Raw genomic sequence first — 26,243 nt, 5'->3', positions numbered from 1 at the left:
ACAAGAGTCACTTCATTCTTTACCAAGAAACCATTTCCAATTTTACACCAACAGTAACATGTCAGTTCATTTCAGTGTCTTGAATCTGTGACTGCCCCTCACGATCCTAGCCAGACAAAATTATCTTCTATTGAGGAATTAAGCCATTAGATCAATTTAGATAATAACTGTGGTAGAAGGCAAACTGATTTGAGGCAACAAACGCATGCAAGAATTCCTTCATAGCAATACAATGAAGGTTTGTTTGAAGGCTCAGATTACAATTCTGATGTCCCTATCAAATTAGTGTCCTCTCAGTCCTTGAATTGTTAAGTTTATGATCATTTATCCATGCCCATACTTCCGTAACAATAATGCAATTCTGAGTGAACTCAACTTGGTTAATCAGGTATCATGTGTATTTTTCAGTGGCATTGAGAGCTGAGGCACTGTTCTGATGAAGGCTAAACTCACACTTACAGTAAATTTCAATCTGAATAACTATCCTCAAATGATGAGAAAGTCTTATGCAACAAACTAGTTTGAAGTTATTTTTTTTTTTTTTTTTTTTTTTTTTTTTTTTTTTTTTTTTTTTTTTAGGAGAAGTAGGCCCAGAGTCTTTTTCAGCTGATCAAACTTACAACAGTAAATCTCTAACCTGGATCCAACAGTTCCTCTCAACCACCCTCTATTTTGGTTCTCATTATTAAAAGAGCAGAGTGGTTTCCATTGAAGCTGCCTCTGTGGTACAATCAGCCTATCTATTTGTTTATTCAGTGTAGTTAATGTTTCCAAGAGCCATCAATGAGAGCTTAAAGGAGGTACATATTTGGTGTTTATTTCTATACATCCATCTGATTGCCTCTTTCTTAGACATTATTGTTCCCATCATGACCCTTACTACTTGTCTAAATATTTGCACTAATTAGGAATCTGTGAGTGTTTTTAACATGGACTGTTCGTTCTCCCTTTCTTAATGAAATAATCTGATGTTGTATCCAAAGTTCTGGCTATTGGGAACCTTTATCATCTGTTGTTTTTTAGGGACAACACTGCTTCAGCTTCGATTCTGATGCATATACTTGAAGAATATCCATGTTGAAATTCCAGTCTTAGAAAAACCCAACATATCTTCTTGGAGAAATAAAATCAGGGTTTTTTTTTTGAAATATAATGTAGCCATTTAAAGTTTGTAAAACAATAGCATCTTTTCTTTTCTTTTAATCAGAACTGTGTATTGGACCAAAAGACTCACGAATAATTTGCAAAGGCACTAACACGGAGTGGTAACCATGGTCAGTGACTTCAAATACTTATACATTTGTGACTCCATTCTCACAATCAATTTTACCTTACTTTAAAAATAAATCTCCAACTCTCTATGTATCTATATACTGAAATATATTTGTGTGTATGTGTGCATACGTATATATGCATACGTATATGTGTGCATATGTATACAAACTGACCTTGTTTTCTTTATGTATTTATGAATACAAATACACATACTCACATGTACACACACTACTATCACCAGCAAAAGGAGGACATGAATTTGAAAGAAAACAAGTTGGGTATATGGGAGAGTTTGAAAGAAGGAAAAGGAAAGAGAAATATAATTATGCTATAATCTCAAAAATGATGAAAATAAACTAAAAGCTGAACATATCATGATGCGTATGTCACTGCATAGACTATTCTCCATTTATTCATCTTATTTCAAGAGCACTTCCTGGTGCTCCCCTGACTTTCTTCATACTCCTACTATGCAGCTGTGATGAACTTATGGGCTGTGCCATATTCCATACTCTATCCATGTGCTCTATCTACTCAGCTCTTCAGATGGATTCTTATTGCTGAGTGACAGTTTGTCTAAACACTAGCATTCTGATTCAGAGAGCAATCCTTAGTGCCTTTAAAGTATGCACACGCATGCACACACACACTCACAGAGTCACTCATGTTTCTTTCATTTGTGTTATCACCCTAATTCTCTGTTTAATTGCCCTGAAAACTTCTGTCTATGAAAATAACACAAATGTATTTATTTTAATCCATGAGGATAATTACCAACTTTCTGGGAACATGATGTTGCTCCCTGGTTCCATCAAGAAAACATGCTGAGTAAATCTACTTAGAAAACAAAGGGATAATCATGAGTAGGGATTCTGTAGACAAAATAATCTGACATATTAATTCAATAAATAAACATGAATAGGGAATCATAGAGCAAAGACCTTGCATAATAGACCAAGCCAGTACATTTGATAGAAGCACAAAACTAAAAAGGTAGACAGATAATGAAGTCTTGCATCAGAATTTCATAATTAGATCCTTAAGGATATTGTTCTGAATGTTGCAATATGTTCCAAAAAACAAACCAAAACAGAAATTCTGAATATACCTCTCTTACGAGAAACATGTATTGATGATTTAGTCTGCTCACTCTCCTTCCAATAGTCATGAAGTATCTTATCAACTTCATCTAATACTATTTTAAAATTTCACACTAAAAGGATAAGAAATTTGTGGGAGTAAACCATAGAGCCATTAAATTTTGAAATATTCATTTAATAGATTATATTTAAAATTTGTCAATCTCATGATTTGATTTTTACACTCTACCCATATTACAGTAAAGTGAATTTCTATTCTGAATGGCTGTCAAAGTGTTCATCCAAGTCCATACACACCATTGCTCTGCAACAATGTGGTTGTACTAATTATAGAACAATGAAAAGATGATTGCAAAGATGGTATGAACCTAGCATAAAGGTATTGTGTGGTCACAAACTCAGTACAAAATAAAGTGTCAAAGATCTTTATTCCCTAGAGCCAGGATGTAGATGACATCATGTACTTTGTACTTTCCTGTTTTTTTTAAATAAAGTGCATTTTTAGTATAAAATATGTAAGCCAAAGGAAGCATGTCTATAAGAGAATGGTAAGACTAGTGAACAGTTTAGACAAAACAGCAAAAGAGGTGCCTATTAAAGAGTGAATAAAGTCTTGAGTGGGAACACTCATATACTGTTATTACTATTTAAATATCTTCTGCAGATCGAGCCAGAAAATTTTAACATTTTCAGCTAGTGGAATCGTGGGACTCAAGACATTCTTTTGAGTTCTTTGGTAAAGGTTCCCCAACATGAAGGGGAATGCACTATTCAACTTCTGCTTTTTTTTCTAGGATGTGAAACTTTCTATCTCAGGCATCATATTTCAGGAGACAAGTAGTCTAGGATTAGAGGCAGGATTGGAGATTTTAAAGCTCAGAGTTAGAAGGTCTTGAACATGGATAAAGGCAACATTAAGCAGAAACCAGGTAAGTAGGTCGGCAGAGGGTAAAGTAAGAAAGGTAGTCCAGGCTAACATTCAATTCTGAATGAGACACCATGCTCCCAGCAATACCTTCTATGATATCTGTCTTAGTCAGGGTTTCTACTCCTGGACAAAACATCATGACCAAAAAGCAATTGGGAGGGAAAGGATTTATTCAGCTTACACTTTCCACATTGCTGTTGATCACCAAAGGATGTCAGTTCTGAGAAGTCAGAGGCCATGGAGGGATGTTACTTACTGGCTTGCTTCTCCTGGCTTGCTCAGTCTGCTCTCTTATAGAACCAAGACTACCAGCCCAGAGATGGTCCCACCCACAAGGGGCCCTTCCCCCTTGATCACTAATTGAGAAAATGCCCCACAGCTGGATCTCATGAAGGCATTTCCTCAACTGAAGCTCCTTTCTCTGTGATAACTCCAGCTGTGTCAAGTTGACACAAAACTAGCCAGTACAATATTGCAGCTTCACCTTTGGAGGCTGTGAATTTTGAAGTTTGTTTCTATTTCTCTACCCCTTGAATATAGGTTGTCTATGATTTGTTTGAATGAATAAAATGTGAAAAAATTAATGTGAGTGTCCTAACCCTTACACATGAAGAAGTTTGTTGGCCTTGTACAGTACAGGCAGATAGAGAAAGCTGTGGAGAGTCTGAGTGATTTAACAAAGGGAAAAGAGGGAATATTGTAGAAGCACTTATGTTAGGTATAAAACCTTCTTGCTTGTAGGACCCTGTAGTGAATGGTGATCAGAGAACAGGCAAAATTGGAATATATGAATTCTGTAGTCCTTTCTAACAAACGAAATAATACAAAGACATCTTCCTAAACTCTCTGTTTACACAAAAATATGATGGGGCATTGACCCAAGTGATTTAATGTTTTCATTCCAGAAGCTACCTGGAGTAGCATGAATACAAGTCGTAGACAAATAGAAGATACTTGTCCATCTGTAGTCTTTTTATGTTATGTTATTTTCTGTTGCTGTGAAGACACAACATGACCAAGACAACTTAGAAAAGGGACCATTTAATGGGGGGGAGGGGTCCTTATACTTTCAGAGTGAGTGCAGGACCACTAAGGCAGTAAACAGGGCAGGAGGCAGGCAAGCATGACACCAGATAAGTATCTAAGAACTCACACTTTATCTATAATAATAAGGCAAAGAAACGTACACACACACACACACACACACTGAGAGGAAGGGGAGGTGGGAGGGAGAGAGAGAGAGAGAGAGAGAGAGAGAGAGAGAGAGAGAGAGAGAGAGAGAGCATGTGCCTCAGGTGGGCCTTTTGAATCTCAAAATCTACCCTGCAGTGACACACCTCTTCCACCAAGGCTAAATACCTCTTAATCCTTTCCCAACTAGAAACTAAGCATGCAAATCCATGAACCTAGGGGCCATTCTCATTCAAACCTCCAAGGACCATAAATATTTAAAGTAGTTTTAAAATGGACCAAAATTGACATGATAAGAACTCAGTTTTCCTGATATCAAGTTATTGCTGTCTCAAAGAATTCTGAAAGCCTGGCTTGCTCTTGCCTATCTGTCCCCATACCTTTGCCTCCACATTGGTAGTGTCACTTCATTCATTTGTAGTACAAATGTGTATACCTAGATTTTGAATAACAGAAAGGGAATAGATAAGAATTCAGAACTCGTACCCCGACTCATTGTAAGGGAAGAATGGTAATGAAATGTTGAACCCAATAAGGAGTTACCTGTCTGTAAAAAGTTGATAAGGAAATGAAGCATATAAAGTAGAAGATAAGATGAAAAGGGAGACGACTCTGAACTTTTTTTTCACATTAAAATCTATCAACAATATCAGAGAACATGATAACACAAAACCTGACCATAGAAAGATTCAGATAATTCTGAAGGGAAGAAAGAATGAAGGATCTTTTAAAGTCAACATTCCTGTGAGATATTGTTATTTACATAGGATATGAAACAACCTGCTCTGTGTTGTACAGGGGAAAAGAATATGTGTGTTGAACGAAAATGTCACTGAAGCTCCAAATAAGATTAATTGACAGCCCTTGGTTGTGCTTGCTTCTCTCTCAGATAAAGAAAGAGACAAAAGGTCAATATAATGGTTAATTACGACTGGATCAAGGGATCATCGAGCAGTTTGTGGGAGGAGCTACATCTAAATATCAAGCTCTTTGTTACAGATACAGAGTGTTTGAGGGAGAGACAGAACATTGAGCAATCTCTCACTGTTGTGACTGTGAAAGAAAGTTTAAGTACTTTTTAAAGTAAATGAAGTTCTTCTATTCTATTCTAACACAGTCATCCTAGGCATTGAAGTTTTCTTTTTCCTCAATTACCCTCATCATTTTTTCCATATCAGATTGAGAAAATTAACAAAAGAAACCCAGGAATGAAACTGAAATAAATGGTTTCTATTATTTTTCCTCTTCTTGGATTTATTCCCAACAGTGAGTGTTTAAAAAGATTTCCTCACAAAAATCCCAAACTGGATACAGTTCAAATTCATCAAAAGAATAATGGATGCATACATGGTTGTTTATGCATATAATGAGACATAACATGAAGATAAATAATATAATCTATTTTCAAGGAATACAGTAGCTTTCAGGTACAGCAGAATATACAAATGAAAAACAGATGTATCTCATATTTGTGTTGACACACATAAAATGCTCATACTGTATCTCTAGATTCATGACAGAAGATTCAAAAACGCATTGAACTAATTACATGGTGTTAGAAGGCACAATGTTAGCTTTTCCGTGGGAGAAATAGTATGATTGGGTAGGCACAATGGATGGTGGGTGGGAAGATACAAAAATATTCAAATAATCATTAAATAGCTTAATTAGGAATGGAGTGTTTTACATACTTTGATAATGTACACACATATAAACATAGAAAGCTTAGAATACACTGGAGATTGAAAACAATATACGGGCTCTGTTGCAAAAGAAAAAAATGTTAATTTTGGGGGAAAAAAAAACCCTTGGTTTGAGCACTTCAAAAGAAAGACTGTTGTCCCCCCCCCCGAGCAGCTGGACCTTAAAAATAAAAGAGGCTCGTGTAGTCGACAATTGGAAGAGCCATTCTGCATATATTAAGACATCACAGAGAGAGAAAACAAATAGTAGCTTCAATTATGAGCCCTAAATAAAGGGCCACAGGGGTGGACACTCCAAAGGCGGCTTTCTTGAAATCTATCTGCTATTCACATGGACGACTCTATTTTGCAAGTAGCAGAGATTTATTTGTTCAACAATTGAGAGTAATTCCTTTAAGAAATTCAGGACAGCTAATAGGAAAATGTATGTAAAAAGTAATTACCAGGGCAAAGCAGAATACAAATAAGACATAGATAAAGGCAGTGAAGATAAAAGCAATGAAGACAGATAATTGCTATGATTGCACTTTAAATTTGATGCGGTGTCTCAGCAGCCAGTGAAGAGAGGAAAAACTAATCAGATTTTTAATTCTCATTGTCAGGAAAGAATACAAATATCAGTCTTCAAAGGAAAGTTAGTTGATCTGAAACTGAAAGTGGGTTAAAACCCATGCTAAGAGATACCCACTTTGCTCAACAAAATGGTAAATTAGAGACCATTGGATTAAAATGAAAAAGCAAATAAACATAGGTTCTGACTATAAATCCATCAATTTGCAACAAAGAAACTCTAAACTTTCCTAAACTTCAACTTTCCAGCCTTTAACAGAACAAAGACAACAGTAAAAGCTACACAGCAGAAATTTCCCCTTGCTGTGTGTAGAGTTGATTGAACCCTCAGAATAACCTCGTTAATGAGACCTAATCCTCATTTTATGAATGATGAAATTAGAGATCAGAAAAGGCTAACTGTCTGGCCTACCCTATGTACTAAAATAATTATATTAATTATTTCCCACTTTTGTTATCAATTGAAGGGATAGATTTTTAAAATAAGAAAAATAAGAGTGAGAAAACAAAAGATTCTAATAACCAGGGAAATATATTTAGATAACTTTTGATAAGAATAAACAACAATAATTATAGGATATGAGATTTTTTTAACCTCAAAAATCAGCCGTAAGGTAATCTTGCTGGATATATAAAATGGAGACAATATTGGTCAGAGACCTTGGGAAAAATCTCTGATGTAAATGAATGTTATCTTCAAGTCAAAAGTAAGAATTTGTGATCTAAATATCTTTCATCTTTATATGGTGATGACAGTTGTTGTTTACAAATGGAGAATTTTTTTTTTATATAAAAAGGGAAATTAGCTCATTCAAAGTCTAATTTTTTAAGCAACCAAGGGGGGATGTGGTCCAGTGCATAGGTGAGGTTGATCTTCAGCAAGAACAGACCTCACTTATTGATGGGAATGGCCACAATAACAAAGTGAGAAGGAGTAGTTGTGCAGTATTAGTTGTTCTGCTATTTCTTTCCCCATCCTTTCATGTGCTTGCATAATCTTTCTAAAATATCGCTGGATCTGCTTTAATGGACTAGGTCTGACCTACTGTGTGATATCCTTTTTGAGAATGATATGTTTAGGAGTGGACAAGTAACAACAGTGGTTAGAGAGATAAGGGGAGAAAAGTCTGAGTTTGAAGAGGTTTGAGGTTTTTTTTTTCTTCCTTAATTAAAAGAAACAATGAAAAACTGCTACTACATATGTTTTGAAACACTGGTACATGTTTAAAATGTGGCAAAAATCTTAAGGCTAAGAGGATTGCAGAGCAGACACCCATAGCCCCATATCAAACTGATACCGAAAACACATATATCTTATTTTCTTTGATATAATATTTAAAAACCTTGTTTCTTCCCAATCTTCATGCTATACTCAGTCCTTGGTGTCAAAATTGACCTCACCTGTTCAAAAATTGTGTACATACAAATGGAAGTGAAAGATATAATAATAATAATATTAACAGTAACAACAATAATAATAAAAATGAAAAAAGACAAGAACATTCTTCTTGATGGCGTTCCAGAAAGCAGGAAGGCAGGAATAGATTTTACTGTTAGGGCAGTGTAATGACAGAGTTGAAGTGGTTTGAAAGAGAAAGGCCTTGAAAGAGCCATCTTGATGAGTGGGCATGTAAGTTCAGTAGATGCTTACAATGGGAGAGCTGAGTGTGGGAAAGCTTTGGAGCATGCACGGAAGATTGGTGACTATAAATTCAGAGTGAAGCACTGTCAGCAGGAGGATGCTTTTCTCCAGGTATGCTCAGGCATGTAAGTGCTTTCAGTAAGCAGAATGAGGTGCTTCCACAGGGTTGGCATTTTGCCCGCCAAGGTTTTAAACACTAGAGCAAGGTAAAGGAGTTGAGGGGCTTCTCCATGGGAGTTGTTAAAGTGGTCAATCAGAGAGGCAAGCTAGCATGGGTAAAGAGAAAACTGAGATAAAGATCAGGCAGATGGCAGTGAAGAATAGAGTGGGTCAAACAATTGGATGTTTTTAGAAGACATAAAAGAATTGTTGTCCAAGAGAAACTGAGCAGAACTTGAAAGAGAGCATGTTGTGGTCAGAGTAGCATGTTTAAGTATGAGATGTGGGGGAGGCTGAGTGTTGGACACATCAATAAAACAGTCATTAAAGTCATATAGAAAACTCAAAGAATAAAGTCAGTAATAAACTGAGATTAGAAGCATACTGAAGATTATACATGGCATAGTGACTATTATACAATCATGTAGCCAGTGAGCTGATGTGCAAGCAGGCCTTCCGTTAGGCTCAGTGTTTCAGGGTAGAAAGGAAAAGTGGGTTACAAATAGTAATGAGAAATTAAGAAGACAGTGATATCACCTCCAAATCTAATGGTGTAGGTGATTGGGGGGGGGGCTGAGTTTTTTTTTTTTTAAATTTCAGAAAAAAAAAACAGATACCTCATTCATAACAGTGGATATTGCCTATGTGTATCTGCCTATACTATCTGTATTTTTATACTTTCTATTTAGTAATTCTATAAAAGATTATAAAATACCTGTGATTGTATATACTCACATAATCACTTATTAGGAGACTGTTAAAAACAGAAAATAAATGTATTTCATGACATTATCATCCATGTTAACCATTTAATAAATAATAGCAAAAGTTTCTGAAGCCTCCAGACTCAATAAGAACATTGCCAAGCCAATATAGTTCCAATCTACATCACTAGGATCTCTTCAAAAAAAAAATGCTTTTAACTTTTATGGTAATCTTTTCCATGAATTCTTCACAGTTAACTCTATCACCAAATTGTTTCTCTCCAGTCTCTGTACACTGTGGCTTTGCAGAACTGATCATTGCTTAAGTATTTCTGTTATTGTTGTTGTTTTAAAGTTCATTTTGATATACAGGCTTTCTCTATGCTTTTGCCTGTAAATTTTATAAAGACAACCAAATCATTTGACCTGCGATATTTCTCAGAGACTGGATTTTTCCGAATTCCCATCTGTGACGAACACCTTTACATTCTCCTAGTGAATGTCTGCAAATGGACAGGCAAATACAGAGGCTTAAACAGATCTGTGTTGAGTTCCATTGAAAAGACTATAAAGGTATTGATTTCTTTTCCATAGAGGCACATAATATGTGGTTGCTTCTGTTTCAGTGAAGTTGACAGCTGGTGTTATTCAATATTAAAATTTATAAACATATTGGGGACAGCAATGTAGTGATATTTTATTCCTTCAATTTATATTAAATATTACTTTAAGGAGGAATTATTTTGCCTATTCCTTAGTTGTACGGTGGTACAAAATTAAAAATCTATTTAAGTACCCTTCTTTATCTGTATGAAATATAGTATATGTAGTGTTTAAGCTAACTTTATGCAGTATTCAAATTAAAATGCAAATTATCTTCTCTTTAGCCAAAGGGGTCTTCATTGAATAGTTTCATTTAGGCTAAACACTCATGTATGTGTGCTTTTTGAGCATGTGGTCTGTCTGTCTGTCTGTCTGTCTGTCTGTCTGTCTCCATCTCTGTGTGTGTGTGTGTGTGTGTGTGTGTGTGTGTGTGCGTGTGTGTTTTAGGGAGCGAAGCCAGAGGTCAAAGTCAGCTACTAGCCACCTTATTTTGTGAGACATGGTTTCTCACAAAAGTAGGCACATTAATTCTGATAGGCTGTCTGGCCAGCAATGCCCAGGGTTCTACCTGTTTCTGGCTTTCTAGTTTTGGATTACATGTGCTCATCAGCACGCCTAGTAGTTTTACATGGCTTCTGTGGAACAAACTCAGGTCCTAATGCTTGCACACCACTTACCGACTGGCTTATCTATGCCCCTGCCCAGCCCAGACTAACTTAATTTAAGCAATAACTCTAATAATGTTTGCTAGCTTCACTGTGAGTTGGTATGATATAGTGTTGCACACTTAGGTGGGTCACACATTTTTCCAAGCACCTGTACTATTTTGCTCAGAATTGGAGTTTCAAGAGTGTGTGGCAGTGTTAGATGCTAGAGAGAGGTTGGGGAGGGGAGGGGAAGGAGGGAGGGAGGGAGGGAGGGAGGTATGTCATAATATTCTTTTTTACAATGACAGATAAATTGTGCAATGTGTTGGTTCAGAGGATTTTCTCATTCCTATGATAAAATATCCGACAAAATCAACTCAAGGAAAGAGGTTTAATTTTTCTTACAGTTTGAGGTTACAGTCCAGCACAGTAGGGAGTTCATGGCAGCAGAGTCATGAGACATCTAGTTCCATTGCCTAAAGAAACAGAGAGACCAGTGCTAATGCTTAGCTCACTATCTTCTTTTTTATTTAAACAGTCTAGAACTCCGGCCTGTGGAATGTTGCCATCTACACCAGAATGGGTCTCACTGCAGTTAACCCAGTCTAGAAGTTTCCTCACAGATATACCCAGGAATTTGTCTCCTAGGTAGTTCTAAATTCCATTAAGTTGACTGACAAGTTTAACCATCGTCATAGATACACATCGCGGGATGATTAAGCATAGGTAACAAGCGACTTTTCCTCACACAGCTATCACTTTGAGGATGCTTGCTCAATTCATTGTGTATCACTTTTGAGTTAATTGTAGTCATTTGTATATGAATAAACCTGGGTGTGGGGAGTATTATATTAAGAAAAATGGCTAGGCAAAGCTAATTACATGATGTGTTTTTTACTCTTATGGTTGATTTTAAAAGCTGATCAAAGAAACAAGAGAGAATAAGATGATGATGCTCAGGACTGGCAGGTAGGGGGAGGAATACACATGAAAATAGAGGTTAGAGGATATGGACCTACAGGTACGTAGGGAACTCTGCTCGAGAAGTCGTTTTCACAGCATGCTCATGAGGGTTAATGATAAACAGGCATATTACATCGCTTCACTTTGCTTCATTGCTCAATGAAAATGCTGCTTTTTAAAAACATATTCAAAGTTTATGGTACCCCTGAGTCCAGCAAGTCTGTATGCACTACGTTTCTAATAGCTTGTGCCTGTTTTGTGTTGCTCTGCCACTTTTGTAATTCTAAGGGCATTTTTAGATCTTTCATTTTTCTGTATCTTTGTTATACAGAATTGAAGTAGCAATATTTAATGTTAGCAGTTGTGACTGTTTGGGGACTCCATAAGCCATGCTATATAAAATGCAAATTCATCAGATAAATGCATGTATTTTGTATCCATATCCCATCTCTTCCTTCTCCAGCCTATTTCTTCCCTGAGATAAAATAATTTTGAAAGCAGTTATTTAATAACCTTACTATGGCCTTTAGGAGTTAAAGTGAAATGAATACACTCATGTCTTTCATTTTAAGTCAAAAGCTTGAAATGATTGGTTGAGAAATATATATGAGAAACCATTGCAGACTGAAAGCTGAGAGATAGTACTCTGTGCTACAGTGTTAGCCAAGCTGTCTGTACAAAGCTATTCCAATGAACACACAAATGAGAAAGTAAAAGAGATTTATTGCTCACAGGAGAGATCCAGGTGGATGATAAATCACCCACAATACTTCTGTATGCCAAAGTCTAGTCCAGAACAATGCCCTAACTCTAGTTCATTCTATGAAACCTCAGAGAAGAAGTTGTTGGAGGCAATTGTGAAGCCAGAATGGTTGGTTCTTGAGATATAGAGAGAAAAACTTTCTCCATAAGAAAAATGCTAGTCAACAAGTGCTTTTGTTGAAGCTGCAGCAAGTTGACCAGGGAATCTAATTAAGAGCACTGGTAAAGGCAACCACAAAAATCAATGGTTTTAAGTGTAAATTAAAAGTCTACCTTGACAAGACATAATGGGATTAACTTTCATAGCTAGAGGAAAAAAAATGGAACTTACAGGAGAGACTCGGTTATGGTCTAATGTGCTAATGTGGTTGGTAACTGATCAGACTGTGTTCTGTAAATGTATTCACAGTGTGAATGACAGCTCATCTGTTCACAGAATGCTTTGCCAAGACTTACAATTCAGAAAAATGACAACAACAACAACAAAAAGGCATTATTTCATAATAATACTATGCTCTCCAGTGTTCTGATGTAGATAAATACTGAGATTAACATGACTTTCTTTCTGCAGCTGGTGGGTACTGAGTAATTTCAATTTCCAACTCTTATTTTGAAGTAATATATTTCCTAAGGCTATAACGCCATAGCCCATATTTCCTCTTCTAGATTTGGTCAAGGTCAATTGAAAACTTTCTGAAAAGGAAATAACCATTGTAGATGCTATCAAGAAAACTCATGATTCATGCAGGAGCTGGGGGGTTTTGGAGAAGCTGATCTCAATCCTCATGAATGACTTTGTGAGTTGAAAATTTCAGTGAAGGAAGTCCCAGATATGTTAGACTAAGAAGGGGAAGTAGAAACAGGAATGACCCCATGGTTAGAGAAACAGGAAGATTTATTGGAATTGCTCAAATATTTTGGAGAAAACTTAATAAATGAAAACATGCTTCTTGTGTATGGCCACATAAAATGTTTTCTTTTATATTTATTTTTGGTCCCAGAACGTATTTTCTTTCGGGTTTGTTTTTGTTTATGAGTATGCCCTGTGTGTTTGTGCGCAAGTGGTGACATGTACTCAGGAGTCAAATATGGTTGTCCTGAGTCTGAACAGTCTTATGATTTTCCAATATCTCTCTTTAATGTCCATTTAGAATTCTTTGTGTAAGTCAATATACAATGAGCATTAATCAATTCATCTATCAATGGCTTCCTATTCATTATCCCTCTAACTCTTCCATTTTAATATATTTTTCAGAGACATGAATAACATTTTCTGAGATTTTTACATTTCAAAAGTGATTTGTCTGGTACCTCTTTGTGAGAAAGTCAGTTTGGCTAGAAAATCTGCAGCTCATGTGTTAATTTTCTCATGACTTGATTATTTTAAGAGATAGCTTGTTTTTGTTTTGGTTACATCATTAGTATAATTTTTTCCCCAACGGTGTGTATATGTTCTTAAGCATATCTTATGTATTCAGTACTTATTTTGTGTCTTTGCTTTATTGTCTTTTCTGGCATAGATTTCCCATCATGTGCATGTTGGATTTTCTTTGTCCATTTCTTATTTAGGTGTTGCATTATTTTATTTCTTCTTTAATTTTCCTATTTTAATCTTTTTCATAATGTGTGTCTTCATTTTCACCCATATTTCACATAATTTATATTAAATAATTCCATATAATGTTACATTTTATGGCTTGCTATGAATTTCTTCCTGCATTTTACTTTGTCTCTCTTAACTTGTGAATAATAATTTAAATCTCCTTTCTCCTAAATTCATAGTTTTTTTCCAATTTTTATCAAAGAATTTCCTATATTTTTACAATATTTTTGATTTCCTTATATATCATTTAGAAACAAAATATAAATTTTGCACATTTTTTATGACCATGGTGTTTCTGGTTTGCTTTTGTTTTTCATAGATACCATCTCACTTCTTACTTACAATTCTTTTTTTTTTTTTTTAAGTTTAACATGATTTTATTGTCAGGTAAAATTTATTTTTCCTCTTTTTTATATGAAATTATTTCATTAGTCCTTTCAAGCTTGACATTGATCTTATAATCATTCATTCATTCATTAGATGATATCTCACAGTATAGCACCGATTCATTGGAACTCATAATATAGAACTGACTGTCCTTGAACTCGAAGAACTCTGCCTATAACTGCTTTCCAAGTGCTGGCATTATCAATGCTATTTCATTGGTTTTAGAATTTCTTTAGACGCCCTAGACAAACACAGATGTGTTCACTCCAAAAGTTGTGTGACTGGAGGCTGGCAGTAGAGGAGTTAGTTAGTTACACTAACCTTCCAGAAAACTGACTAGATTGCTTAAATAACATTTTTTAAAATTATGTTTTCAAAGACTAGAAATCTACCAAGCCATTAACAAAATAGGCACCTTCAGAGGCTGTTCCTCTTGGCTCTCCTCTGCACCTTCATGCTGTGTGTTCACAGGACTTCAGTTGCTAATATGTATAGAAGGAGAGATCACTCTCTTTTTTTAAAGGCATTCAATCCTATTGGATTATGACTCAGCCTTTCCATCCTCATTAAGCTTAATCTTGTCATGAAAGACCCATCTCTAAATGCAATCTCCTTGATGGTTAAGGCTCCCAAATAGGAATTTTGTGGGCATAGTTCAGCATGTAGGATTAATATGAAATAAAGACTCATTTCACATGGTATAATACAAATATCCATCTAAATTTGGCATATGGGATTGAAGACGCACTGTTTTATTCTGAGACCTCTGGCTTTAGAACTAGGAGGCTTCAGGATAATATTAATCAGAATTACAATTTGCTTGTGGTGAATATGAAATTTAATTTATGCTATTATTGGGGTCAATGAACAGGGAGGTTCCCATATTCAGACAATGGCAGAAGCAGGATTTTCTCTAAAAACATCCTGTTTCTAATGCATCTCTACTCCCTCAATCACCTCTGCAAATGCTTCATTTCTTTTTTCTGAGGGCAGATGCTAACCTGGAGCATGGGATTTCATTTTGACTGGCTTCTGTTTAGTAGTTTTAGAGGTATTTTGAGGTTTTTGTTTCTGTAATGCTGGGAACAAATGAAAGAGGCTTCCTTAGGAATACAAATTTCTCAAAATTGATTGAACAAAAATGAAAGAATGTTGAAGCGATTTCTTCTCTGCAGGGTGAATACTGCAAGTTATAAAAATAGCTCAGGATGTATTATTCTCAGGGATATTTCATGAAATTGGCATCCATATACGCTGGTGTTTTAAGAATTGTCACCCTAAAATGTGGTTGTAAGAATTAGATAGACTCATAAACACAGCAGAGTAAGCAATGCCTGGAGATTAGTTTTTCCACTATAAAGTTTGCAACAAAATGATAACAGAGAACATTGAACAGAATGACATCATTTATCTCCTGTGACTAATACTAGAGTGACTAACACTAGAACAAACCAAATAAAACATTCTAAAATAAGAGGTTCCTGTCATTCTCATTAAAACGTGTGTTTTAGTAAATACAGAGAAAGCTCAGGTGAAAATCTTGTTTTTCTTCAGTTGTATTATAACTTTTGATTACATCTTGAATTCCTGAATAAAATACATGACAATGTTACAATTATTCCATTTATAGATGATAACATTTTGAGAAAGCCTTGCAGACAGAGATTCTAATAACCATTCATTATTTCTTTAAAAAAAACTCTTAAGGGCATGTGACATTTTCAAATTATGGAAATTATTATCAAAAGTATTTTCATACAGTGCATGGTACACCACACATAGTTCTTATATATGCCAATATAAAGGCTGACTAGTGGCCAATTAACTGGCTGGGCATGAACATTCTGCTCAACAAGGATGAGAAAATGACTAATGTGCTGGGGAATATTCATGAGAAACTCAGAGAGTTGGCAGGAGCTGGTAGCCAAAAAAGAAAAACATAAGGGACAAAAACCAGAAGAAGACATAAATCAATGAAAGCCATACATGGATAGGAATAACGAGTAAGAAAAAGGCACGTACATACATACCCATGAGAGAGTGAGAATGTTCAATGGGAAAGAATTTATTTTGGAGAGAAAATGATATCTGTCCCAGAAGGCTCAGGTCTATAGCCATAGTATTCAGGAGCATAAAGGAACAGCCAGGTTTGATGCTACAAAGTGAGCTCAAGGCCTTCTTGGGCAACATAGAGAGGTACTGTCTCAAAATAAAAAGCTAAGAGAGAGCTGGAATGGAGACTAGTGGTAGAACATTTGCTTAGCCATTTGTGAGAACCTAGGTGCAACTCCAATTCTACATACTGTGTATGTGTATGTATTAACTCCAATACATGTTACATACAACATAACTCAGTGGTTCTCTTGTTCTGCTTCAGTGTTGACGTTGAATTAAAAACTCAAGCTGCACATGGTAATTCCAGAACTGTGGGCTAAGGGAGGTGGTTTTAAAGATGCTTTGAGAAGAAATAATTTGCCAAATTTTGCTCAAGTTTTGATCCAAATTGGCCAAATAAAGTCATACAATTGAGCTGATGTGAGGTAGGAATTTCACATGAATGGTTCACAAATAACTTGAGACCGTATGATTGACCACTCTTAGCATAATGACAAAGGAAGACAAACTCCAGCAGGAAGGCTATGCCTGTGATTTGAAAGATTTTCCAGTCTCAAGACTTGGGATGGTGATTACTGTGTCTCTTGGACACCTGTCTAATTATTTTGTATTTCTCCCAGTTTCACGAAACACAATTCATGTACAGGTGTTGAGATTTGACAAGGACTTTTGACAACTCTAGATACCCTTTCCGGCTGAAGAGGCTGTGGGAGATAGAACAGATAGTGCAGATACTTGGATAAGCACTGAGTCCCAAGAAACTCTGTGACATAGGCCCACGTTTTCCATTTCTTATATGTAAATAAAGCAAAATTCATAGTTTTGACCTAACAAGATCACATTTAGTTTAAAAAGATAGATTACAATATTCATAGAAAATATTCACTAAATATGCAACTATGTTTATATTCATTTATTCCCATGGGGCATATAACTCACACTGTCACTCTGGTCATTTAAGTTACCCAATCAATTCAGCTCAATGAGCAGAAAATTTGCATCTTGTAAAAATCATAATTGTTCCATATTATTAGAACTAGTAAAACATGTAAACTTTCCGCTAAGATAATCCAAAATAGCTATTTGACATTTCTTGGATTCATGTGTATCAGTGGTTCTTAACCTTCCTAATGCTGCAACCTTTTAATTAATTCCTCATGCTATGATAACCCCCAACCATAAAACTATTTCATTGCCTCTCTGTAACTATAATTTTGCTACTTTTTAAAATTGCCATGTAAATAACTGATGTGCAGTATATTTGATATGAGACCCTGTTATGGTTTGTATATGCTCAGCACAGGGAGTGGCACAATTATAGTGTGTGTCCCTGTTGGAATAGGTGTGGCCTTGTTGGAGTAGGTGTCTCACTGTGGGTGTGGGCTTTAAGACCCTCATCCTAGCTGCCTGGAAGCCAATATTTTGGTAGCAGCCTTTAGGTGAAGATGTTGAATTCTCTGCTCCTCCAGGACTAAGCCTACCTGGATGCTGCCATGTTCCCACCTTCATGATAAGGGACTGAAACTCTGAACCTGTAAGCCAGCCCCAATTAAAAATTGTCCTTAAAAGAGTTGCCTTGGTCATGTCTCTATTCAAAACAGTAAAACTACAACTAGGACAGAAGTTGGTTCTAGGGTATTGCTGTGATAGTCCAGGTCATGCTTTTGTTTGGAAGAATGTTGATTTGGGGACTTTAGATTTGGAAAGCAGTGGAATGCTTTAAATGGGGCTTAATGGGCCATCCTGGTAGGAATATGGAAGAGTTTGTGACTGAGAGTGATCTGAATTGTTCAGACCTGGCCCAAGAGGTTTCAGTGGATAATTTCAATGTGTAGCCTGGAGACTGTTTATGTGATATTTTGGTGAAGAATGTGGCTACTTCTTGCCCTTTTCGAAAGAATTTATTTGAGTCTAAGGTAAAGAGATTTACATTAATTACATTGACAAAGGAAGTCTCAAAAAGTCCAGCAAAGACTTTGTTCTCTGGTTAAGTCTCATTTTGATTAAGCATAGCAAGCATAGAAAGAAAAAGTATAAAATATATGGTTCAAGTATTAAAGGGGCACCGGAAGTGAAATAGATCTGAATCTTATGTTCTAGGAGAGAACAGATTAATGGTTTGGGGATTAAGGGATCCTACCCAGCTAAATTTAGATTGGATGCACACATTTAATCCCAGGAGAAAAAGGCAAAGGGATCTCTGAGTTCAAGGCCAGCCTGGGACAAAGCAGGTTCTGGATGAAGAAAAGCTTAAATCCAGGCATGGTGGAGCAAGCCTTTAGTCTTAGGAGACAGAAACATGCATTTCTCTGAGTTCAAACTCAGCCTATAGAGCAAGTTCCAGGAAAGTCAAATAGGCAGAAAGGGAGTCAGAAAACAGAAAGCCGGTAATAGAATAAGGGGTGCCATGTTCCAGCCCCAGCAAGCAGCAGAAGCCATTTGGCTCTGGCTTTAGAGTGAAAAATAGAAGGAACTACTGTGACAATTGGAGCTAAGAAATTAGCGGTGATTAAGAAGAGTCCAGCATGACTGAGGTGAAACCTTCTGGGAAGTATTTTCTGAGAGCACAAAGAAGCTGTGTTCCAGAGATAGCCAAGGTTGTACCTCATGTTGCAGCTGGACTTGGTAATGTGGAAGTCACCCAGGTGGTACTAGTTTTGAAGGCATGAAGGAGTCATGGAGAGCAGCTGAAGCTCAGCACTGTAAGAGGCCATGGAAGGCCATTGATAAAGGTGCAGCCTCATTTGCAGTTGATGGCCCAGGACTGAAGGGGTTATACAAAGGAACTGAGGATTGGTGAAATGAATATTGCCTCTGAAAGGCTATTGATGAATTCTAGTTGTAGTGGAAGACCCCAGTGTATTGGAGATGCCAGCACCATGGGATAATCACCAAGAACAGCAGCAGCAGGAGTGGATCAACCTAAGCTTAGAGCACTACAGAGGGCAGAGCAGAAGTGACACCAACCTTTTGTAGGAGCCTAGAAGATCATGTGTAGATTCCAGACATTGAAAAAGCAAGCTGTAATATTGAATTTGCCTTGGAGACCCAAAATAATTGAGATGCCAGAGCCATGGACTATCAGCTGAGAAAAGCTGCTAACAGGGAGTACAATGAGCCCAAGGAAAAGAAGTTCATTGCAGTCAACAAAGATTGAAAAAAGAGGGGTCACCTTGGGCATGGAGTCGGCAGACACCCCCAAGGACTACTAGAGGACTCTCCACGCAATCTTAGGACCACCAGTGAGTGGAACACAACTTCTGTTCCAATCCAATTGAGCTGGACCTGAGACAGCATTAGAGAGCTGGAAACCCAGCCAGAACAGGGTAACAAGTCCCTTCCAGTCGGCGCCAGCACTGGGTCACCTGGGCGCAGAGTCAGCGGACACCCCCAAGGTCCCTAGAGTACAGCTTCTGAGACAGACCCCATTTCAGGCTCCAGACATCCGGGCACCTTCCCTGCCAGAGGAGAGGTGTCCACCCTGCCTAGGAGGATTTTGCCACAGCACCTGGGGGAGCCATCTTGGTTCCCGGATCCCTCTGAGATTAGTCTGTGCAGGTGAGAGTGTGGACTACAGAAGCTAACAGCTTCTGTGACAGGTCCTGTTTCAGGCCTGCATCTTCTGCCAGGAGGGAGGTCCAAATGCCAGATATCTGTGCACCTTCCCTGTAAGAGGAGAGCTTGCTTGCAGAGAGTGCTCTGACCACTGAAATTCAGAGGAGAGAGCTAGTCTCCCAGGTCTGCTGATAGAGGCTAACAGAATCATGAGAGGAACAATCTCTAACCAAAAACAAGAACAATTAAATCCAGCTCAATTCTTCAACGAATTAGAAAGGGCAATCTGCAAATTCATCTGGAACAACAAAAAACCTAGGATAACAAAAAACTCTGCTCAAGGATAAAAAAAAACTTCTGGTGGAATCACCATGCCTGACCTAAAGCTGTAGTACAGAGCAATTGTGATTAAAAACTGTATGGTACTGGTATAGCGACAGACAAGTAGACCGATGGAATAGAATTGAAGACTCAGAAATGAAACGACACACCTATGGTCACTTGATCTTTGACAAGGGAGCTAAAACCATCCAGTGGAAAATAGATAGCCTTTTCAACAAATGGTGCTGGCACAACTGGTGGTTATCATGTAGAAGAATGGGAATTGATCAGTTCCTATCTCCTTGTATTAAGGTCAAATCTAAGTGGATCAAGGAATTCCACATAAACCAGAGAAAGTGAAACTTTTAGAGGAGAAAGTGGGGAAAAGCCTGTAGGATATGGGCAAAGGGGGAAAATTCCTGAATAGAACAGCATATGGCTTGTGTTTTAATATAGAGAATAAACAAACGGGACCTCATAAAAGTGCAAAGTTTCTGTAAGGCAAAAGACACCATCAATAAGACAAAAAGGCCACCAACAGATTGGGAAAGGATCTTTACCTATCCTAAATCAGATAGGGATTAATATCCAGTATATACAAAGAGCTCAAGAAGCTGGACCCCAGAAAATCAAATAACCCCATTTAAAAAATGAGGCTCAGAGCTAAACAAAGAATTCTCACCTGAGGAATACCAAATGGCTGAGAAGCACCTGAAAAAATGTTCATTATCCGTACTCATCAGGGAAATGCAAATCAAAGCAACTCTGAAATTCCACCTCATACCAGTCAGAATGGCTAAGATCAAAAACTCAGGTGACAGCAGATGCTGGCTAGGATGTGGAAAAAGAGGAACACTCCTCCATTGTTGGTGGGATTGCAAGCTTGTATAACCACTCTGGAAATCAGTCTGGCAGTTCCTCAGAAAATTGGCCATAGTATTACTGGAAGTTCCCACAATACCTCTCCTGGGCATATATCCAGAAGATGTTCCAACCTATAAAAATGACACATGCTCCACTATGTTCATAGCAGCCTTATTTATAATAGCCAGAAGCTGGAAAGAACCCAGATGTCCCTCAACAGAGGAATGGATACAGAAAATGTGGTAGATTTACACAATGGAGTACTACTCAGCTATTAAAATGAATGAATTTATGAAATTCCTAGGCAAATGGATGGACCTGGAGGGCATCATCCTGAGTGAGGTAAACCAATTACAAAAGAACTCACATGATATGCACTCACTGATAAGTGGATATTAGCCCAGAAACTTAGAATACCCAAGATAGAATATACAATCTGCAAAACACATGAAACTCAAGAAGAACGAAGACCAAAATGTGAACACTTTGCCCCTTCTTAGAATTGGGAACAAAACACCCGTGGAAGGAGTTACAGAGACAAAGTTTGGAGTTGAGGTGAAAGGGTGGACCATCTAGAGACTGCCATACCCGGGGATCCATCCCATAATCAGCCTCCAAACCCTGACATTGCATAACTAGCAAGATCTTGCTGAAAGGACCCAGATATAGCTGTCTCTTGTGAGACTATGCTGGGGCCTAGCAAACACAGAAGTGGATGCTCACAGTCAGCTATTGGATGGATCACAGGACCCCCAATGGAGGAGCTAGAGAAAGTACCCAAGGAGCTAAAGGGGTCTGCAATCCTATAGGTGGAAAAACAATATGAACTAACCAGTACCCCACAGAGCTTGTGTTTCTAGATGCATATGTATCAGAAGATGGCCTAGTCGCCCATCATTGGAAAGAGAGGCCCATTGGTCTTGCAAACTTTATATGCTGCAGTACAGGGGAACGCCAAGGCCAAGAAGTGGGAGTTCGGTGTGGGGGAGAGTGGGGGGGAAAGTATGGGGGGACTTTTGGGATAGCATTGGAAATGTAAATGAAGAAAATACCTAAAAAAAAAAAAAAAAAAAAAAAAAAAAAAAAAAAAAAAAAAAAGAAAAAAAGAGTTCAGATTTGAAGACTGCTTTGACATCAGCCATGGAAATGCAGAGTTTTGAGTTATCCCAGCTGGTTTCCTGTCTGGCTTTAGGGATTACTGTTAATTGATTGGATAAATCTCAGAAGAGACTTGTAACTTTGGACTTTTAGCATTGTTGAAATTGTTATAGACCATGGGGATTATTGAAGTTGGACTAAATGTATTTTGCATTGTGCTATGTTTAGGTGCCCCCCGCCCCAGACTCATATGTTGAAACAAGCCTCTGGGTGTCACGGAGTCGAATGTTATTCTTTGTATATGCTCAGCACAGGGAGTGGCACAATTATAAGGTATGGATGGCCCTGTTGGAGTAGCTGTGGCCTTATTGGAGTAGTTGTGTCACTGTGGGTGTGGGCTTTAAGACCCTCATCCTAACTGCCTAGAAGCCAATATTCTCCAAGCAGCCTTTAGATGAAGGTGTAGATCTTTTAGCTCCTCCTGCACTATGACTGCCTGGATGCTGTCATGTGCCCATGTTGATGATAATGGACTGAATCCCTGAACCTGTCAGCTAGCCCCAATTAAAAGTTGTCCTTATAAGAGTTGCCTTGGTCATGTTGTCTGTTCAGAGCAGTAAAACCCTAATTAAGACAGATCCTCCCAAAAGGGGTCATGACCAACAGGTTAAGAAGCACTGCTGTATCTGATCCTATATGAGTATTGATTATATCTTTAAAACATTCATTAATACTACTCAATTAAGTGCTGATTAGAATATAGAAAAACCAGTTCAACTGCTTTACAGTTAAAAGTAAAATATAAGTATTAGATTAGTAGGAAATCTATAAGTATTAATTAAGTGTACCATGAAAAGATACCAGATGCTATGATAAATTTTGAGAATGTAGTTTGAAAATTAATGATCATTATAACTATGTATATAAAAGAATTTCTCCATAATACTACAAGCAACGTTTTCCCTTAAGGCTGGCTCTGCAGGAGTCTTCTTTTAACCCTCTTCTGTTTATTAGGAGCAAAGAACTAACTGGTTGTAAATGTAGATTTTTTAAAATTTTTAATATTTTTATTACATATTTTTTATGCAGTCCACTAGGACACGTTTATTAGTCTGTATCACTTAAAATCCACAGTTTTCAGACTTCATAATCCACTTTTCTGTAATTGCTTCAATATCTGTAGGTACAACATCCATTTCAGGACATGACTCCATATAAAAATGCAGGATTAAAACAGTGAATAAAAAGAATAACTCTGAAAATGCACATTCACCAACCTCTTCCTTTGTGTCTGTAATTGTTCTATGCGTATGTTAGACCTATTATTATAAAGGAGTAACTTTTGTTGAATCATTTAACTGAAACAGAATAGTTTTTCTGAATGTATGCTAAACTGTTCCCTCACTACACATTCTCCATTCATCTGGTGATGTGATTAAGGCAACACATAGCAAATCCTGAACTGCTATTGTCTGGTGTTCTATGCTATAGAACAGAACAAATCATATGCTAATTTAAATCAAACAGGAATAACACATAACAGAGTCTCTACCCTTTCAGTGCATAAACAAATATTCGTAGCTTTGTTGAAACATTCAGTTCTTTGGTTCAAGGGAAATTCTTAATTTCTAACAGCTACTGTGTAATGGTGATGTTGGATCCACAAATAGTCAGGTTCTAGGAACTGGTAAGATATAGGTCAGAAGGATGAGGTAGTGGAATATAGGAAGGATTCTTGATCACTTTTGGGCCAGGAAGTGTTCTACTTGTAGATTACTTACTGGTGTATAGATAACTGTGCACCAGCCGTTACTACAGGGGCCCCGAGTCTCCAGTCTCTGTAAGGTCAAATGGCAGAGCTATTTTGCTGCCTGTCTTTATGTTGAATTTTTTTTTCTTTATTTCACTTCAAAGCTCCTTCTCTGAAGGTGTGACTGTGTCCCACAGCAGTACTTGCCTCTGATCACAGGAGGAGATTTCTAATTCTTTCATGAGGCACTTCCAGGGACCAAAAGGACTGCAGAGGATGAGCTCCTTGGGGGAATCACTTTTAGCCCCTGATCTCCGCCCAAGCTGCCTGCAGATGCAATGGGAAGCAGAGTCACAGGAAAGTCCTAGAGGGATCCCTAAGATTAAACAGGTGGACCAAGGGTGATTAATTTTTAGGATGGTTGATCTGCGACCCGTGTAAATTGAAAACGGCTTTGTGAGTTCATGGAGTGGTAAAAGGGAGGCCTGTGGTTAGATTACAGCTCAGCACTTAAGACCACAGACATCTCTAAGACATCCCTTCTAACCATTTATGGAAACGCAACATACACATACTTAACAGTGATTAACAGCCTGATGGGAATGCTGCTGAACATGTTTTCTCTCTCCGGCTGAACATTAGATGCTTTTACGATGAAAAAAAAGGGGGGGGCTTCTAACCAGTGTACATCTGAAAAACCCCCCATTAGGATGTTATGTGCATCTCCTCTGTCTGCTGACAAAGAAAGCATTAATTGTGGCCTGAGTGCTACTTTTCATTTCAATGCTCATCAAATGCATTATTAACTCATCCTTTGATAATGCAAATCACATAAAATGTAAAGATTAAATCACTCTTTTCCATTCGTCAAAAACGCAGCTAAAATGAATTTATTGATGGAAACATACTTTCAACTCACTGAACCAAGGTGTAGAAGATTATTTTTTTCCTTTAATATTTACATTTGATTGATAAAATTATTTTAAAAAATATTTTTAAATCCACAGTAGAAGAGATAAATGATTCCAAATATCCAGGGACATTGTCATTAATTTTGTTTCTTAATTATGATGCTAACAAAACTACTTTGAAACAAGTTCACCCTTTCCTTCATGAAACCACACCTCACTACATGAGAAACAAAAGAATTGGCAAACAACCACAGAACAAAAGAAATGTATTTTATAGTAGTATCCTCTGTGCTTATCTGGAAGCAAGAGTTGAATTTCAAACAGTTTATACTACTACAGCTCTTTTCTGTACTTTGTGATATATTAAATTTATGATCTAACTTTTGTTATGCTTAACTATAATCTTTAATTTTATAAGAGATCATTTACATAGTAATTGATAAATTAGAGCTTAAATTGGTTACTCTGGCATGAATTTCATCAACTCACTTGATGCCCTGTGGAATACCAACACTAGAATTTGCCTAGTTATGGCATATAGAAAAGATTTCACTAAATAATGCATTATACAGGATCCCAGCTTAGGTAGCCCTTTACATTATTTTTTATACATTGCACACTGGGAGAAAATGTTCTCCACTCTCCATTTGATCAGTTCTCTGTCCGTACAGTAATTGGCCCCAAATTCTCACAGTTTATGGTATCCCAGAAACCTAGAGATGGCAGTGAGTCTAGCGGACAGTAAGACTTCCTGTATACAAAATCATTCCCTTGCACAGCAATCCATGCACCACCACATTGTCAGGTATATAGGGAATCAATGGAGGTGAATGGATGAACGCTACTCTGGCATAGGGACATGCCTCAGAGTGTAAAAGAGGGCTGTCTCCTGACAGGACCTCATGACTTTATCTGCCAGCACCAAAAAGAAAGGCAGAATAAAGAGCAAGTCAGACTGGATATCCTGTTGCGGTTTATGTGCTTCTAATACACAATGGTGGACTGAGTATGTGCTCGTACTTCTCTGACACTTGATACAGGGAGAACTTAAGGACCTCAACAAATGTAGAGAGCTGGGTTTTTGTTTGTTTGTTTGTTTGCTTTTTAGGTATTTTCTTCATTTACATTTCCAATGCTATCCCAAAAGTCCCTCATACCCTCTCCCCAATCCCCTCCAACCACACTCCCACTTCTTGGCCCTGGCGTTCCCCTGTACTGAGGCATATAAAGTTTGCAAGATCAATGGGCCTCTCTTTCCAATGATGGCCGACTAGGCCATCTTCTGATACATATGCAGCTAGACACACGAGCTCTGGGGGGTTCTGGCAAGTTCATATTGTTGATCCTCCTATAGGGTTGCAGACCCCTTTAGCTCCTTGGGTACTTTCTCTA

At 37.4% G+C, this 26,243-nt stretch overlaps 1 pseudogene; it reads left to right on the top strand.

Annotated features, from left to right (window-relative positions):
• Positions 1-8,385: 8,385 nt before the first annotated feature.
• Positions 8,386-26,243, top strand: part of LOC110305971 — a 27,132-nt pseudogene continuing 9,274 nt past the window's right edge.

Source organism: Mus caroli, chromosome 2, assembly GCF_900094665.2.
Source record: "Mus caroli chromosome 2, CAROLI_EIJ_v1.1, whole genome shotgun sequence".
In the NCBI taxonomy this organism is placed as follows: Eukaryota; Metazoa; Chordata; class Mammalia; order Rodentia; family Muridae; genus Mus; species Mus caroli.
The sequence above is the reverse complement of the archived record's forward strand: the minus strand, read 5'-3'. Positions and strand labels throughout refer to the sequence as shown.